Source organism: Eucalyptus grandis, chromosome 6 (genome assembly GCF_016545825.1).
Source record: "Eucalyptus grandis isolate ANBG69807.140 chromosome 6, ASM1654582v1, whole genome shotgun sequence".
NCBI lineage: Eukaryota > Viridiplantae > Streptophyta > Magnoliopsida > Myrtales > Myrtaceae > Eucalyptus > Eucalyptus grandis.
The window spans coordinates 22,979,525-22,994,461 of record NC_052617.1 but is presented as its reverse complement, the minus strand read 5'-3'; the positions used below and the strand labels follow the sequence as shown (position 1 = coordinate 22,994,461).

Genomic DNA, 14,937 nt, shown 5'->3' with positions numbered 1-14,937 from the left:
CTCCCGTTGTTAAGGGTGATAAATTGAGTCTTTCACAGTGCCCTAATTCAGATTTTGAGAAAGCTCAAATGAAGAACGTACCTTATGCTAGTGTACTTGGAAGTATCATGTATGCTCAAGTTTGTACTAGACCAGATATTGCTTTTGCAATAAGGCTTCTAGGTAGATATCAGTCAAATCCAGGACGCGATCACTGGGTTGCTGCCAAGAAGGTTTTAAGGTACTTAAAGAGAACAAGAGATTATATACTGATTTATAGACATGTTCCAGACTTGCAACTAGTAGGGTATTCAGATGAAGATTTTGCTGGTTGTCAAGATGATAAGAAGTCAACGACAGGATACATATTTATGTTGGCAAGAGGTGCAGTATCATGGAAGAGCGAAAAACAGAAATCCATATCTTCTTCTACCATGCAATCGGAGTTTGTAGCATGTTTTTCAGTTGCTACTCAAGTTATTTGGCTCCGGAACCTCATTAGGGAGTTATCAGTTTTTGATTTTGTGGATTGGCCCATACAGCTACATTGTGACAATAACTCTACAGTGTTGTTTATCAATAACAACAGAAGTCTCAAGGGGTCTAAACACATGGATGTCAAGTTTTTGACTATAAAGGAATCAGTGTAGAATGGTGACGTCGTAGTAGATTATATTCCTACAGATGATATGGTTGCAGATCCACTAACTAAAGGCCTACGCCATGTGTATTTGATCAACATGTCATTAGCATGGGCCTAGGAGCATCTTGAGATGCTGTTATTTAGTGGGAGCTGTGTTTTATTTTTCTTTGAATAAAGTTTACACCTGTTTTTTGTTACAATTTAGTAACACTTTGATATATATCAACTTTTGCATTCAATAAAATATTTTTGAATAATTTGTTATTATGTTGAATATATATATATATATATATATATATATATATATATATATATATATTGTTAAAAGTCTTAAGGTATTACTTAAACCTTGAGTGAAGGCTAGGGGCATCCGGTTATTAGCCTTGTGCATATGTCTTGTGATACATAAAGAAATGTTAACCGTAAGGACAATACATATGTGGGTTCATTGGAAGCATAAAGACATTCTTTAGTGCCACAAGTTTTTTGTGACGCCTAAAGTAAGAGAATGGTGATTGACAAATGGGATCTCTCTATGAGAGATGTTATTCATTTGCCGCACTACCATATTGAATCCATATCAATAAAGTTGAGAGCACTCGTGACCATGGAATGCTCTGTTTGTATACATGTAGTTACCGCCATGATTCGATGTTTAAGACTTTATGGGATATGATTGACTATTAAGAATTATCTCTGGACCAATGTGTGCACATACGGTACGATTTCAATTAATATAGTTCAAGTGGGAGAATGTAAGAGTTTTCCTAATGTGGACTACATTAATTGATATTGTAATTTACTATTTTTACGGTTACCGTAAAACATGGTTGGTTTTTGGTGAGATAAAAAGTTTCTTAATTAGTCTAATATGGGACTAGCTAGTGTGGGCCGAGTTGAGCCTAGCTCGTAATGAGGGGGTCTGGCTGGAAACTCTATAAATAGTGCTAAAGTCTCTCTTCTAACCCTAATTCTCACATGTATCCTCACCTAAGGAGTGTTTACCTAACGCTAAATGTGAAGGGGGCCGCCTCATTGAGCCAGTGATACGGAGGGCAATAGAGGAGAATGACTTGCGTATGGAACATTGTGTTTTCGCTTCCGCTTCAAGAACGATGGATCCCAAAACAGGTGTGTTAATCTTTCTACTCAATTATGTATGTTCTTGTTCTAGTTATGGAGATATTGGGATGGCGCAATTTGTATCCAACATTGTCTGCTACAAAGACATTGACTTCATTCTCTTGTTGGATTAATTTAGCTTGTGGAGATGTATTGAACAATTTTAGTACATCCACGATTGAGCACATTAGGCTTAGATGACGATCTCAAATTTTCAATGGTAGAGTTAAAGTTAAGAACAACCACCCACAGGCCACATGAACCCCCAAAAGTGATTGATTCAATCAGTCGAGGAATAAGTAGTAGCAGCAATGGGATTCCCGCTTTTTCTTTCGGATTTACAGAAAAGCTTCTGAGCCACAGCTTGGAAGCTAAGGTAAAAGCGCAAAAATGCGATTAAATAAGCACTCTAATTTGTCCAAGTCGTTGCAGGAAAGAAAGAGAAAAGTTCAAATCTTCACCATCGAGTCGTAATGAGCAGTATCGAGTCGTAATGAGCAGTACGTACGACTTCGATGTTCATCTCTATATTCTATCGTGGAATTTTTTCTTCAGAAGAATCACCCACATCCACCTCTCCATCATTTTGACCCCGTGGGGTCATGGGATCACGTGACTCCCACTAATGTATTAGTGGATTGCACGTTTAATAAAAGGAATTGGCTGCCGTCCCCTGAACAGAAAAATGGTGAATCCTTTACCTTGCTATTTCTACATTGCAAGATATAATATTACGTACAAAATATGTAAGTTTCACTTGTAAACTGAGACGATTGTATGTTGAACTATTAACAATTGGGATCCTTTCGCTTGGTTTTGCATTTGCTTCTTGTTTATGATAAAATTCCACGATCCCATCAGAGATCTCTTGTATCGACATGACAAATGGAAGGTTGAAATTGAAAATTAATTAGACCATCTAGTGCTAAGAGGCGAATACTGTAATTCAACGCCATAGGCAACACACATTTCTTCCCGAGGAAAGTTCGACATTTGCATAGTTCCCATTAACGAGTCTATCCCAAATCTTAATACCGTCAATTGGATGGAACCTATATGTTTAAAAGGCCACAATGAATCTCCTACGTAACACATATGAGATTCACCTGAACATAGTGACTTGTGCTGAAATAGGTAGCATCATAGCTTCGTGATTTGATTGAATGCCATATCTTGTGCGCAATGCTTACTTAAATATCATTTTTTTTTCTAATCACTTAAGTGGCTTATGACTTTTCAATTGATCAATTGAGTACCACAACCCTTTAGAAATGTTCACCATAAGTATTATGCCATGTTAGATTTCCAACACTTGGGTCAACATTTTAAAAAGTTTTTGGTACTCAAGTGATATATTCAAAGTTACGACTCTCAAGTAATCGTTTTCTAGAAGTTATGATACTTAAGTGATCGAAAAAAAAAAATATAGCACTCAAGTGAATGTCTTGTGGTGTCTTTATCTTCATTTAATTGCACTGTTATTATCATTATAGCAAATATAAATTTCTCTACAACAAACCGAATTAATCATAAAACTGTTGGAGAGGAAAAATCATAAACGGTTGGCTCTCGCGTCAGCTTCGCATGGAAGTGTCTCTCGCACTTTATCCTTTTCATACGAGAGGAATTCTCATCCATCTTTATTCCTAAAGTGGCTCCGCCATTAAGCATTGAACCATTAGCAGAAACTAGTTTCATTAATGATTCTCTCTCTCGAAGACTCGGATGCACGAATCCAAAACGAATCATCGACGACACGCCGTGTAATTAAGGAACTTGGGTAACCTAACAATGGTAAAAATTGTAAGGACGTTTTGGTGGAAAGCCGGCCAAAAATGGTCGGTCGTATTATATATTAGGTCTACTTTCTATTTTCCTAATGCAAATTATGCTATGTGTATTATGTGAGAGGTTGACATATTATCTATAGAGGTTCGGGCCAAATTTGAGAACGCGATATGAACCACTGAACATCACAAACTCACATGCACGACTTCGATCTAATACATCCTCTTGTTTTATCAGAAAATTCAAGACGAAGCCACTCGTCCACCTAATCTCTATGTACATTACTTGATGCCGGAGCACTGCGCGTTCCTTTTTGGGCCCGTTTAGATTTGTTGATGCGTTAAGGAATCCAGCAAGATTAGTAGACTATTCACATACTCCCCTTTTTTTGGTAAGCCATCGACGCTTTTATCATATCGACAAAACTTATTCCTCGTGATGACTGGATTAGATTTACTCTTTTGAGTCATGGTCGGTTGATTGTTAATCAAATGAAAATACCTATATGTGTAGATATACGCTTCACTAGTTAAATACTCTCTTTCTCTCTCCCGCCTATTACCCTGAAACCCTAAAAGCAAACCCGAGTTACTTCTCCTTTCTTCCACAGCCTTTGCTTCTCTACTTCCCCTAAAGAATCCAACTATAGAAAGAGTAAATCATTTTATAATTTAGGGTTCAAATTCGATGCCAAAGCCACTGTTTGAAACTCCTTTTCCGACCGAAACATTCATCTCTCGTTTGACTAGGAAGCATGTGAGGAAGAGGCGACTCGGGGGGAGTCTATAAGTCACTACGTTGTACGCACGGACGGCTTTGTCAACTTCTTAGTTGTCCAGCTACAGCCGATCACTAATCCGGAAACTATTTATTATCGTTATCAACGTTCTTTTTAAGCCGTCTGGTCACAAGAATACAATGAAGAAGAGAGAAAAGGAACCCGACAGACATTAGAAATATTAAATTAACAGCTGCTAATAAAGTTATATTTACACGGTTTCAGTCGCCTTATTCAATTCGGCCCCTCCGTCAGGTCATCGACTCGATGTCCGAAGGACGCACATGGCGCAAAACTAATGTACACCCTCTTTTGTTCGTGCTCTCCCATACATGTCGCTGCGGGAAAAAAAAAAAGACTTACAATATGACTAACGATAACGATAGTCATCTCGATTCGTTCAGTCGAGCACGCAGCTTTTGGACTTAGCAGAGAAGAGAAAAGCCAAGTCAACCGAGATGACTCTGAAGCAGAATCAGTGGTGGGTGGGGAGTCGTGGTGACAATTGACAGATTAAGAATCTTTCCAGATGAGCTCGGATGATAAAGCGCGAATCATCTTCAATCCTGTTGGCCAATCGCCAGTCATTTCCAACGTCAAAAAGGCTTCAAACCCCGTCAATTTTCCAAAAGCTTTACAAAAAGGCCAATAGAGCATAGCATGGTGGCAAACATTATTGGCCATCTTTTCTTTGTACAGTCAATTTTTGCGATTGTTGGAGTAAAAAGCGAGGTTCACGTGGTGGGTGGTGTCTCACCAACCAGATGGTGCGATAGAGATCCTGACTCGTGTATTTAGCTTTGGCGCCGAGCCAGTCGTTGAGCAGCCCGATCGTTCAATTTAACTTGTAGGGAGGTCCAGGAGAAGTTGTCGAGTCTTACGAGGAGGTCCCAGCTCACCTGAACCGTTTCGCAATCCATCATATGCGTAAACTCGCCATGCATCTTCGACAGAAAATTGAATAGAGCATTAATCTCAATATGATTTGGAAAGAATTGTAGAGACAAGTATGTGAACATAGCAACTGCATTTTAGGCCCATTCCGCAATTGACGGGCAAGAGAAAGAGCAAGGCCAGTACAAAGAGGTAAAAAAGAGCGTAATTGGTGCACCTGTTTTCCATGGGTAACTTTTGAGTCTCATTGACTCCGGACTCGTGCTCAAGCCATATTACTTTTGCATACCATTCTATCACAGGCCACTGAAACGGGCCCAAATTGGAAGTCAGGCCATTGTACTCTGTCGTTTAAGAGGTTGTCATGTCTGCATTCTACGTAGAAATCACGAGAGCTGTCAATGACTTCGACATTTACCCTAGATATTACCACTGTAAAGAATCCCGTCACCAGGAGCTTGTCTGCATAGCTCAGACCATCCATGTACGATGCGTGTGCCACATAATTAATCTCTACATGCAAAGATGGATTGCTGAGTGTTTTACAATTCCGAAAGTTGGATACGGAGGGGGCGCGGAACATTAGCTCAAGTGCCTCAAGGGAATTAGGATGTGGAGTTGCTCCGCATGCAAAATAGAAGAGAACACGACAAGCTAACCCGTTGATGTGAAAGCTAGGTGGAATTCCACTTATTTGATGTTGGAGAAGGCACGCAATCAGATGGATGGACATGCTGACACCATATTCTTCTCCATCCACAAGTAATTATCCATCGAGCAATTAAGCGTTCTCGTTTATGTTCCTGGGCGGGGTGATTTTCTTATGGCCACCAACAATAAACTGCTATGTTGTAAAGTCTGATCCAAAAATTTAAATTAATAGGTGGGGAGATATTTGAACATCCTCTTTTACGTGTAAGTTGGATTATAAGTGATATGTGGAATTTAACTAATGAGAATAGACACACATGTGAAAAGAGCAAAATCTAATTATGATATTAGGTTAGAAAGTTCAATCCCAAAGTATAAACTAATAGGTTGAGGAAATCTCCAACATGCTGAAATATTACAAGGTTATCCATTTTGAATGGGCTGGAAGCTCTATTTGTGCAACATTATGAAAATTCAGGTCTAAGTAATTTGACTGATGTATGACAAATCTTGGCAATGGTGAGGTTTTTGGCTCATCAATCTCTATGATATGTACGGTGCTTGATATGAATCGAGGAATTTAACCCTATCGATAGAGACCCATTGATCATCAAGTAAACTAACCATGACAGTTTGGAACCTCACATTGATTAAGAAAACAACATCCGCAAGTTTTACTAGCATTTCAGTTTGGTTTTTGACAAGGTGGTTAGAAATCTCAACAACCATGATCCTAAGTTCATTGAAAAAGTCAAGGAAGACACCGTCACTGTTTTGGGTGGGGTAAGAAGGCCAAAACTTTGCGTTTTCTATTCTTTCCGTGGCTTGTGACATGCTTACCTCACCGACATCAACTGCATCGTTGGAGTCCAATTTTCAGCACCAATGGACCGATCATGGGGTCAATATGGCAAAGGTCGAATGATTAGAATCTAGAAATGACCGTCGTCTACTCCTCTTATGACTTCAGGAGGAAATGATGCCACAAGAATGTGTTTAACAATGTGCACAGTGAATGATGATTCTATATCATGGTGGTCACACTGACGGTGTTGCTCACGCCAGCATTCGATTGTACTTTAATTATTTTTGAAAGCATGAATCTGATTATAATTATCTGAAATTGTATTCTTCTATGTGTTTGTATTTCATCCAACTATATTTGTGTTTTGCAATATATATTAATTAAAAAATTAATAAAAAAGTGAATACCGCCAGCTATAAAAATGACTGGTTTGTTGACATTGACCTACAGGGAGATTGCCATTCTCCAATAATTAAGGCGCAAAAGAAGGTTTTTTGACACGGCGAAACATGCGTTTCATGTAAGGTGTATTCATGTATTGTCTTTGATACTCGAGGGTATTAGTATGTGTTGATTTGATTAATTCTCCTTGCGAGATCAGTATAAAAAATAAAAAATAAAAAAACCGAAGTTATAAGAATTTCTAGTATTATTATTATTATTATTTTTAAAATTTTGTTAACAACTTTTTAAATTAAAGAAAATGAAAAAAAGAAGAAAACAAACCGGGCCCGGCACATCGTGAGGACCGAGGAAAACCTAAATGAGTAGCCTTTCCAACCACTCCAACTTTACCTAAACCATATCCACACGGAGGACTCTGCTTCAACAGACGCAATGATGTCCCAAATACTTTAGGATTGATTAGCTCTTTGTCGTCACGCCCTGAAACATCGAAGGGTTTGTCGGTGCTCCCAAAAACACGATGTTGTGATTCGCCAAACCGATCGCAAATAAACAAAAGATTATAACAGTCGGTATGCAATAATTAATTTGGATGGGCGAAAAAAATCTACAAAAGCACCTTAAAAAAAATACTCATTATCTTCTGAACTTCTTATTTTGTGTGATCTTATTCATCCATATCGAATCTAAGTTAGAATCATTTACATGATATGTAAGGTGGAATTGGTTTAACTTTAGAAATGGGCTTTAGATATAATGTAAATGTTGAAAGTCAAAACCCTTAAAGGGAATACAAGTAGTGTTTGATAAAAAAAATTTGCAAAGCGATTTCTAATTGGAATAGTGTTTGGCCAAAAAAACATTTACAATGGACTTTGGCTACATTTTTTTTTAATACACTTCTATTATAAAAACACAAAAGCTCTTTATTCAAGCTAGTGAAGGGCTCGAGTTGCTGGTGAGTCAGATCTAACGTTAGTAATTGTCATTTGAGATCACCGACTCGAGTGACCCTCAACAAGGGCTACATGACTTAGGCATAGCGTGGGGGATTTTTTCTGGGTACCGATCATAAATATTGGCAACAAAAATATTCCCACAAACTATGCACATATATTTCAAAATCTTCTTGCAAGTGATTTTAAATTTTTACAAACATGAGGTGAAAGAACAGAGTAATTCCACTCTTTTGAGGTAAGTAACACTCAAAGGTTTTATAACTATTTTGAGGTATGAAATATTGTGTGTGTGTGTGTGTGTGTGTGTGTGTGTGTGTGTGTGTGTGTGTGTATTATATGAGAAGTCATATCAATTATTTTAGGATTGTGCCAAAGCAATAGATGGAACACATCTATCTGCATCGGGTCCTTTTGAAATTTGAAGAAGATTTCATAGTCAAAAGGAGAGAACAAAAAAAAATGTATTAATTGCTATTACATTTGACATGATATTTCTTATATATTAGCTAGTTGGGAGGGCACTGCACATGATTCACATATTTTATCTAATGCACTTTAAAAGCTGGATGGCTTGAACATTCCTGGAAGTAAGAAAATGGAATTTAAACACAACATTTAAATTGAGCCTAGTATCATAGTGAAGTAGAGGAAGATATACTTGGAAAATGATTCTAAAAAATAATGTTTACAATGTCTTAAGCGCCTACTTTGGGGAGGTTGCCGTTTAGTAAATAATCAAAATCAAATAACAGAATTAAGGAAAAATATTGTTAAAGGGAATCAAAATGTGCCCTAAAAATCCGTAAATCATGTTTGAAATCTTTGAAGGCTCGGAAATTAAGGAAAACATGTGAATTTGGAGGTCAAACATTGTCCAAATCAGCATACCCTAATTAATCTCGCACTCTTCTTTGATTTCATATGTTGTGTGCATCATAACTCCTCCCGGATCAAACGTTATATGACCGTTTGAAGTTGACCCCTCATTTATGGCATTGGCAGGACTACCCCCTCTTATAACGCTCGAAAGCTTCCATATAAGCATTTGCTAGTTGTTCTACATCACTTAGTAAATAAACTTACTTATAACTTGTAGAAAAAAATTATCTTGTCGGTGTTGGTTATGGAATCCAGAACAGCATCATCTCTCCCTAACATGGTGTTGGATACCTTTGAGGGAGTTTAGTGATCATCAACCCTTCTAGTGATTGGGAGAGATATGGCATTAAAAGTTTTGCTAAGTAGCTTAGAGAGATCCATGTGATGGAAGTTGACTCCTCACTTATTGATTTTGGTGATGACTTTAATGAGTTGATGAAGGGATCAAAAATATTTTCATCTATAGTGCCTTCGAAAAAGAGGTTTCACAAAAGACAAACATGTTCCGACAATGATGATAAGTACGCAAAATTTTCAAAACAACTTGGAGAGATGGCATTGGCAATTAAGTCATTGGTTAAAGACAGTGTTGGTTACTCCAAACTCTAACAAGGTGATGAACATGGATGGATATTATAAAGTTACCCAGGGATGATTTTTTTACTATATAGTTGAGAATGAAAAAATTGGAAAGGCACTCCTGGTGAAGAGTGCAAATCTTCCAAAAGTGTGGATCGATAAATTTCTATTTGAATGAGAAAATAATTAGTCATATATTTTATTGAGCCATGTTACTAAAAGACTCATGTGTTGAGCTATGTTACTAAAAGGCTCGTGTTCTCTCTTTTTATTTTGTTGTTGTTAGTACTTTGAGACTTATTTGTAGTGTGTGTGTGTACGCGTATATATCTTGAATCAATTCTATGTGTTCTTTTTATGTGTTACTATTTCGCTTATTGAGCTCGCTCTGGCACAGGCTCTTTCTCTCTCTCAGACTACTCAAATATGACGGAGAGAAACGAAATGTAAGGACGAGAAAGAAATAGTGTACTTGTGATCGTCAAAATGAACTATATTGTGCATCATCTTCTTGTGTAGGGAAACATTAGACTGAATTTGCCTTGCCTTGCTGGTTAATGCTCCTTCTTGAGGAATATTTGAGTATAGCACATCATTTACATAAAAATGTGAGACGGACCCATTCTTTGACTTGCATTTATTGAGAATATTTGAGTATAGCACATCATTTACATAAAAAATGTGTGACGGACCCATTCTTCGACTCGCATTTATTGATTAACAGAGGCGAAATATACATTAGTATCAAAACAGGGTCCACCTGACTTCCACGGACTTGAGCTAGGCTTCAATGGATTCAAGTCCAAGCGTCAGGGATCTAGGCACAGGTCTTGAGGTCTAGGCTCGGCCATGATGGGCTCCATTTGTTTCATGAAAAATGTGTTATTTTTTAAAGGGTTAATACCCTGAAAAACCCCAAACTGGTACACCTGTGATAAATTTACTCCAAACTATTTTTTTTACCACCAAAAACCCCAAACTGGTATATTTTTGACAAATTTACCCAAAACTAGTACATCGGTGACAATTTTACCCTCTATTAGTTTTTGTTAAATTTTACAATCAAATTATTAAGTTAAATGACACGTGACAATTGACTGGTATACCAATTTGGGATTTTACACTCCGTTTGTCACAATTTACAATTTTTGTGATTTTTTTTGTGGTATTAATCCAACTTAGCGAAGGGTATATTTGTCACAAATTTATCAGTTTGGGGTTTTTTGCGGTCGAATAAATTAGTTTGGGATAAATTTGTCACATGTGTACCAGTTTAGAGTTTTTTTTTTTTTATGGTCAGTCGGAGTAAATTTGTCACGGATATACCAGTTTTCGGTTTTTCATAGTCAAAAAAATAGTTTTGGTAAATTTGTCATTTATGTACCAGTTTGAGGTTTTTCAGGGTATTAACCCTTTTTGAAAAATGCTTTTCGGGAATCATTTTTCAGAAAAAATGATAATATATTATGATGTTTGGCTAAAATTTGAAAATCGTTAGATTTGATTTTCCTAAATAGATATACACTATTCAAGCTCCAATAAATTGCACATGGACAACTTGAGAACTAGGTATGTGCACTAGAGCCTCACGTTCAGCCTCGATGGACCTCGACCTAGGTGTCAAGGAGCGGAGTATGGACACATGAGCCCTAAGCACAACTTTGATGGACATGAGCCCTAGCCTTTGTGGATCTGAGCATGACCTTCATGGACCTGAGTGTCAAGGCATTAAGCATAAGCACCAGAACCAGTCTCAGTGGACTTCGGGTACCGAAGTTCCAAGCTCAATAGTGTGGAGTTGAGCGTGGGCACTGAGATCCAAGCATGGCCACCGGGGTCCCATAGGCCTTAGTAAACCTGGGCTTGAGCGCTAGAGACTTAATCCTAAATGCCAAAAGCCAACATTGGATTTTCCATGCCCAGGCGTAGAGTTTCAAATAAAAGTGTCAATACCTAATTATTTTTTTGAAAAATGATTTAGCGGCCATTAATAAAGTCAATTTTGTAATTAAATATTTGTCGTTCCCTTCATACGATTAATATCACTCCTAACTTAACTTTAGTCAAATTTCATTTTTTGGTCCTTTTTTTTAGCAATTACAGAAAATGTGCATCCTCAAATTAAGTCATAGGTCATTAAGATTTCAGATGGGATAATGGAATTCTCCGCATTGCAATCTTTAAAAAGAGTACATTATCAACAACCTTCTGAAATGCAGCGCAAAATAGAAATTTCTATATGCTTTCAGAGTTTCCTAGTTTACAAAATAAAACCCCCAAAAACAATGAAAGAGGCACCAAAATCATACAATGACTTACCTTGTTGCACAAAGATACAGAACGGTAATAATGCCACCCTGATCATTCACCATCCAAGCCATGACCAAGTTAGATAGAGCTTTCCATAACCTATATCCAAAATAAATAAAAAAAGGACCCAAAAGACCGGTCAAAGTGGTGTTACCTTATGAGCCAAGGTATCTAGTAAAATGAAATTTGCGAACTGATAGAGCTCATCGAACTTCTGGCTTCAAAGATCAGCAAAGTTCAAGTAAGACGTTCGTTGGTGAGTATCCTCCTCGACAAACCAACATCAGACAACAGCCACATCCATATCTCAGCGCACATTTTTACCTCTTAGTCCATGATATCCAGTTCGCAAAGTAAAGATGCTTGATCCAAACTTCAGATGTTTGTGATTCCATCTGGTCAACAAACAGCAGAAATGGACCTCCTTCTACGAGGCATTTGATTTGTACGAAGTGTGATATACCAGAACTTTAAGATAAAAGGTGATTCTCTCATAAGTCCCATATAAGAGTTTCCCAGTATCCCAAAGATCCAAACACTAAGCTCGGTGGAGCAACTAAGGCATACAGGTCTACCTGAACATGCAGGTTCCACAGGCTCGGTAGGTTCTGCAAAGTTGCCTCTGACATTCCTCAGTGCACACGCAAGTGTAATCCAGAGCTTTTGAACTTCAAAAATCGTGACTTTGCTTTAGCATGGTAGCATGCATAAGACAAAGATTCAAACGGTAGAACTCAGTGGAGCAACTAAGGCATACAGGTCTACCTGAACATGCAGGTTCCGCAGGCTCTGTAGGTTCCGCAGGCTCTGTAGGTTTCTCGCACATTCCTTGGTGCACACACAGAAGTGTAATCCAGGACTTTGAACTTGGAGAATTGTATGACTTTGATTTAGCATGGTATCATGAATAAGACACTTTAGATGTCCTACAGATCTCCCTAGACCATACAAATCTCCTTTGACATCTATTCCATCAAAATGGACATGTGGTGATCAAACATCATTCTCAGAACTCAAGAGGCCACCCTACAGGGATCAGATTAATTGACATCCCAACAGTCAGCTTTTTAAAGTAAAGTGGCAGTTTCTGTGTCTTATTTAGGCCAGAATATTGCTAGCTTGCTCTTTGTAGCTTATGTTGATGCGAGGAGAGGTTTAGGACACAAAAGTGAACTCTTAGACAAGCTTCTTGCACCAACTGAGAAGTCTAAAGAGGTGTCCTTCCACAACACCTCTGACTGTTTGTTTCCTTCTCTTAACATCTTCAATATCTAATGTTCTATATGCAAGAGCAAGTAGATACACAGCTGGGTGGAGTCTCCTGCACAGAAAACGAGCATCATAAATATTTATCCAATAATTCTTTCCTTTGCCTGCACTTGAAAAGCCAAGCATATGATCTTACCCTACTCCTCATTGGCTATTATAAATATATGGGTGATGAACAGTTCAGTATAGAAAAAAAAAAAAAAAAACCTTGCGGGTGAATAGTGCTTGATGTCTAGCCCCTAGGTCTCAAGTACAATGACTGAAAAGAGGCCCATTCCACATGCTTTAACAAAGACAACCTTTCGACCAAATAAATAAAAAAAAAAAGTAAATGCAGGGCCAAGCTTATTTCAGTTACTTTGTGGCACACGGATTTTATCAGCTTTTGGCATCTAACGGTAAAGTTCAGGTGGATACTGTAAAAGCATTGATTTGCAGTAACTAGAGCATAGCACAACTCTCTTCAAGAACACATGTTTTCCTTAATTTCCGACCCTTCAAAGATTTCACACATGATCCACACACTTATTTACCAGTCCAACCACAATCACGGGTAAATAAGGAACTCAACAATTTCCTTTCAGATAGAATTGTACAAATACGAGTCCTGTTGGAATTTAATCGATGACAAGACTTAGAGAATACAGCCACTACAATGGAATTGCACGTAAACAAACCGTGCCAGAGTTTAATTCATGACAAAGCTTGAGAATGCTAAGATTTTACGTTGGAATTTAATTGATAACGCAACACTCAGGATAGAAATACACACTGAAATTTAATCGGTATGCTGGAATTTAACCAACATACGAGTTTGGAAACTAAAAATAGAGTGCAAGAAAATAAAGATAATTGAAAATTTGCATTTTTTTTCATTTGTGCTGGGAGCTCTCCAGTAGGTGATTGGTGGTATTTGTAGTAATCATGCCATAACTGCTCTCAAGCAGTTTTCAGCCATGATGCCATGACCTCATTTCCAAACGATTGTTCCTCTAAATATGGATGTCTATTACTCCATGACCTCAATCACTTTCTTCTCTATCGACTTCAACTTTGTACCCGCATCTTGATACTCTCTATGCATTCAACTTCCTTGTAACGCGTTGACATTTACCAACCTCAATAATCGATACCTTTGTCGACCATCATTAACCATATGTTGTTGTATATCGACAACTGATTGGTAGTAATCATTGAAGTGTGCCTAATATTGATATTGATCCTTATAGTTGTCGACAATGAATCACATGCTTGATAATATTCACGCTTCAGTCACGTGTCTATCCATATCGACCGCTTGGTCAATTTTTGGTGCAAACAATAATACATTCTCAATATCGGAAATAGTGTAATCCGTAGGTTTTGTTATAATTGCCTCACTCCACAGACATGGCAAAGTACATCTGAGATGATTACTTAACTATCGGAAGGATTTCCAAGAATTACGGAATCCATTAATACATCCGGCATATGTTATTTTCCTTTCATACATCTGGCATATGTTATTTTCCTTTCATACTTCACTGGTCATCTATCCACTAGGAAAACTTCTCGATCTAGATTAATATAATCGATTGAGTATTACTTGCAAAGGAAAATCAAATAAACGGTCATTGCAGTCCTACAGGGTCACAACCTAATTCGAGATGATTGGCGAATGACAAAAATTTCGTGTAAGAAAAAAAAGTTCATAATGTCTCTGTTCTGTCTTATATATTTTCATCTATCTACCAAAATTGTATGTACTAGAAGTAACTCCATATCAGTGCATAGTTTGTATTGAGATTAGAAAAAAATAACCTATAGAAAATTTATTGTTTTAAAAGAAAATAGTCGAAACATGAATTGCAGAAGGTAATATAATCATCAATTTATG

General features: G+C 37.5%; 1 long non-coding RNA gene across 1 annotated transcript; it reads right to left on the bottom strand.

Moving 5' to 3' along the window:
- Nucleotides 1-11,800: 11,800 nt before the first annotated feature.
- Nucleotides 11,801-12,565, bottom strand: LOC120294618. Its single transcript, XR_005551858.1, has 3 exons — nucleotides 12,368-12,565; nucleotides 12,117-12,187; nucleotides 11,801-11,891 (listed from the first exon to the last, which is right to left on the bottom strand). It is a non-coding gene; the product is annotated as an uncharacterized LOC120294618 (long non-coding RNA).
- Nucleotides 12,566-14,937: the final 2,372 nt, after the last annotated feature.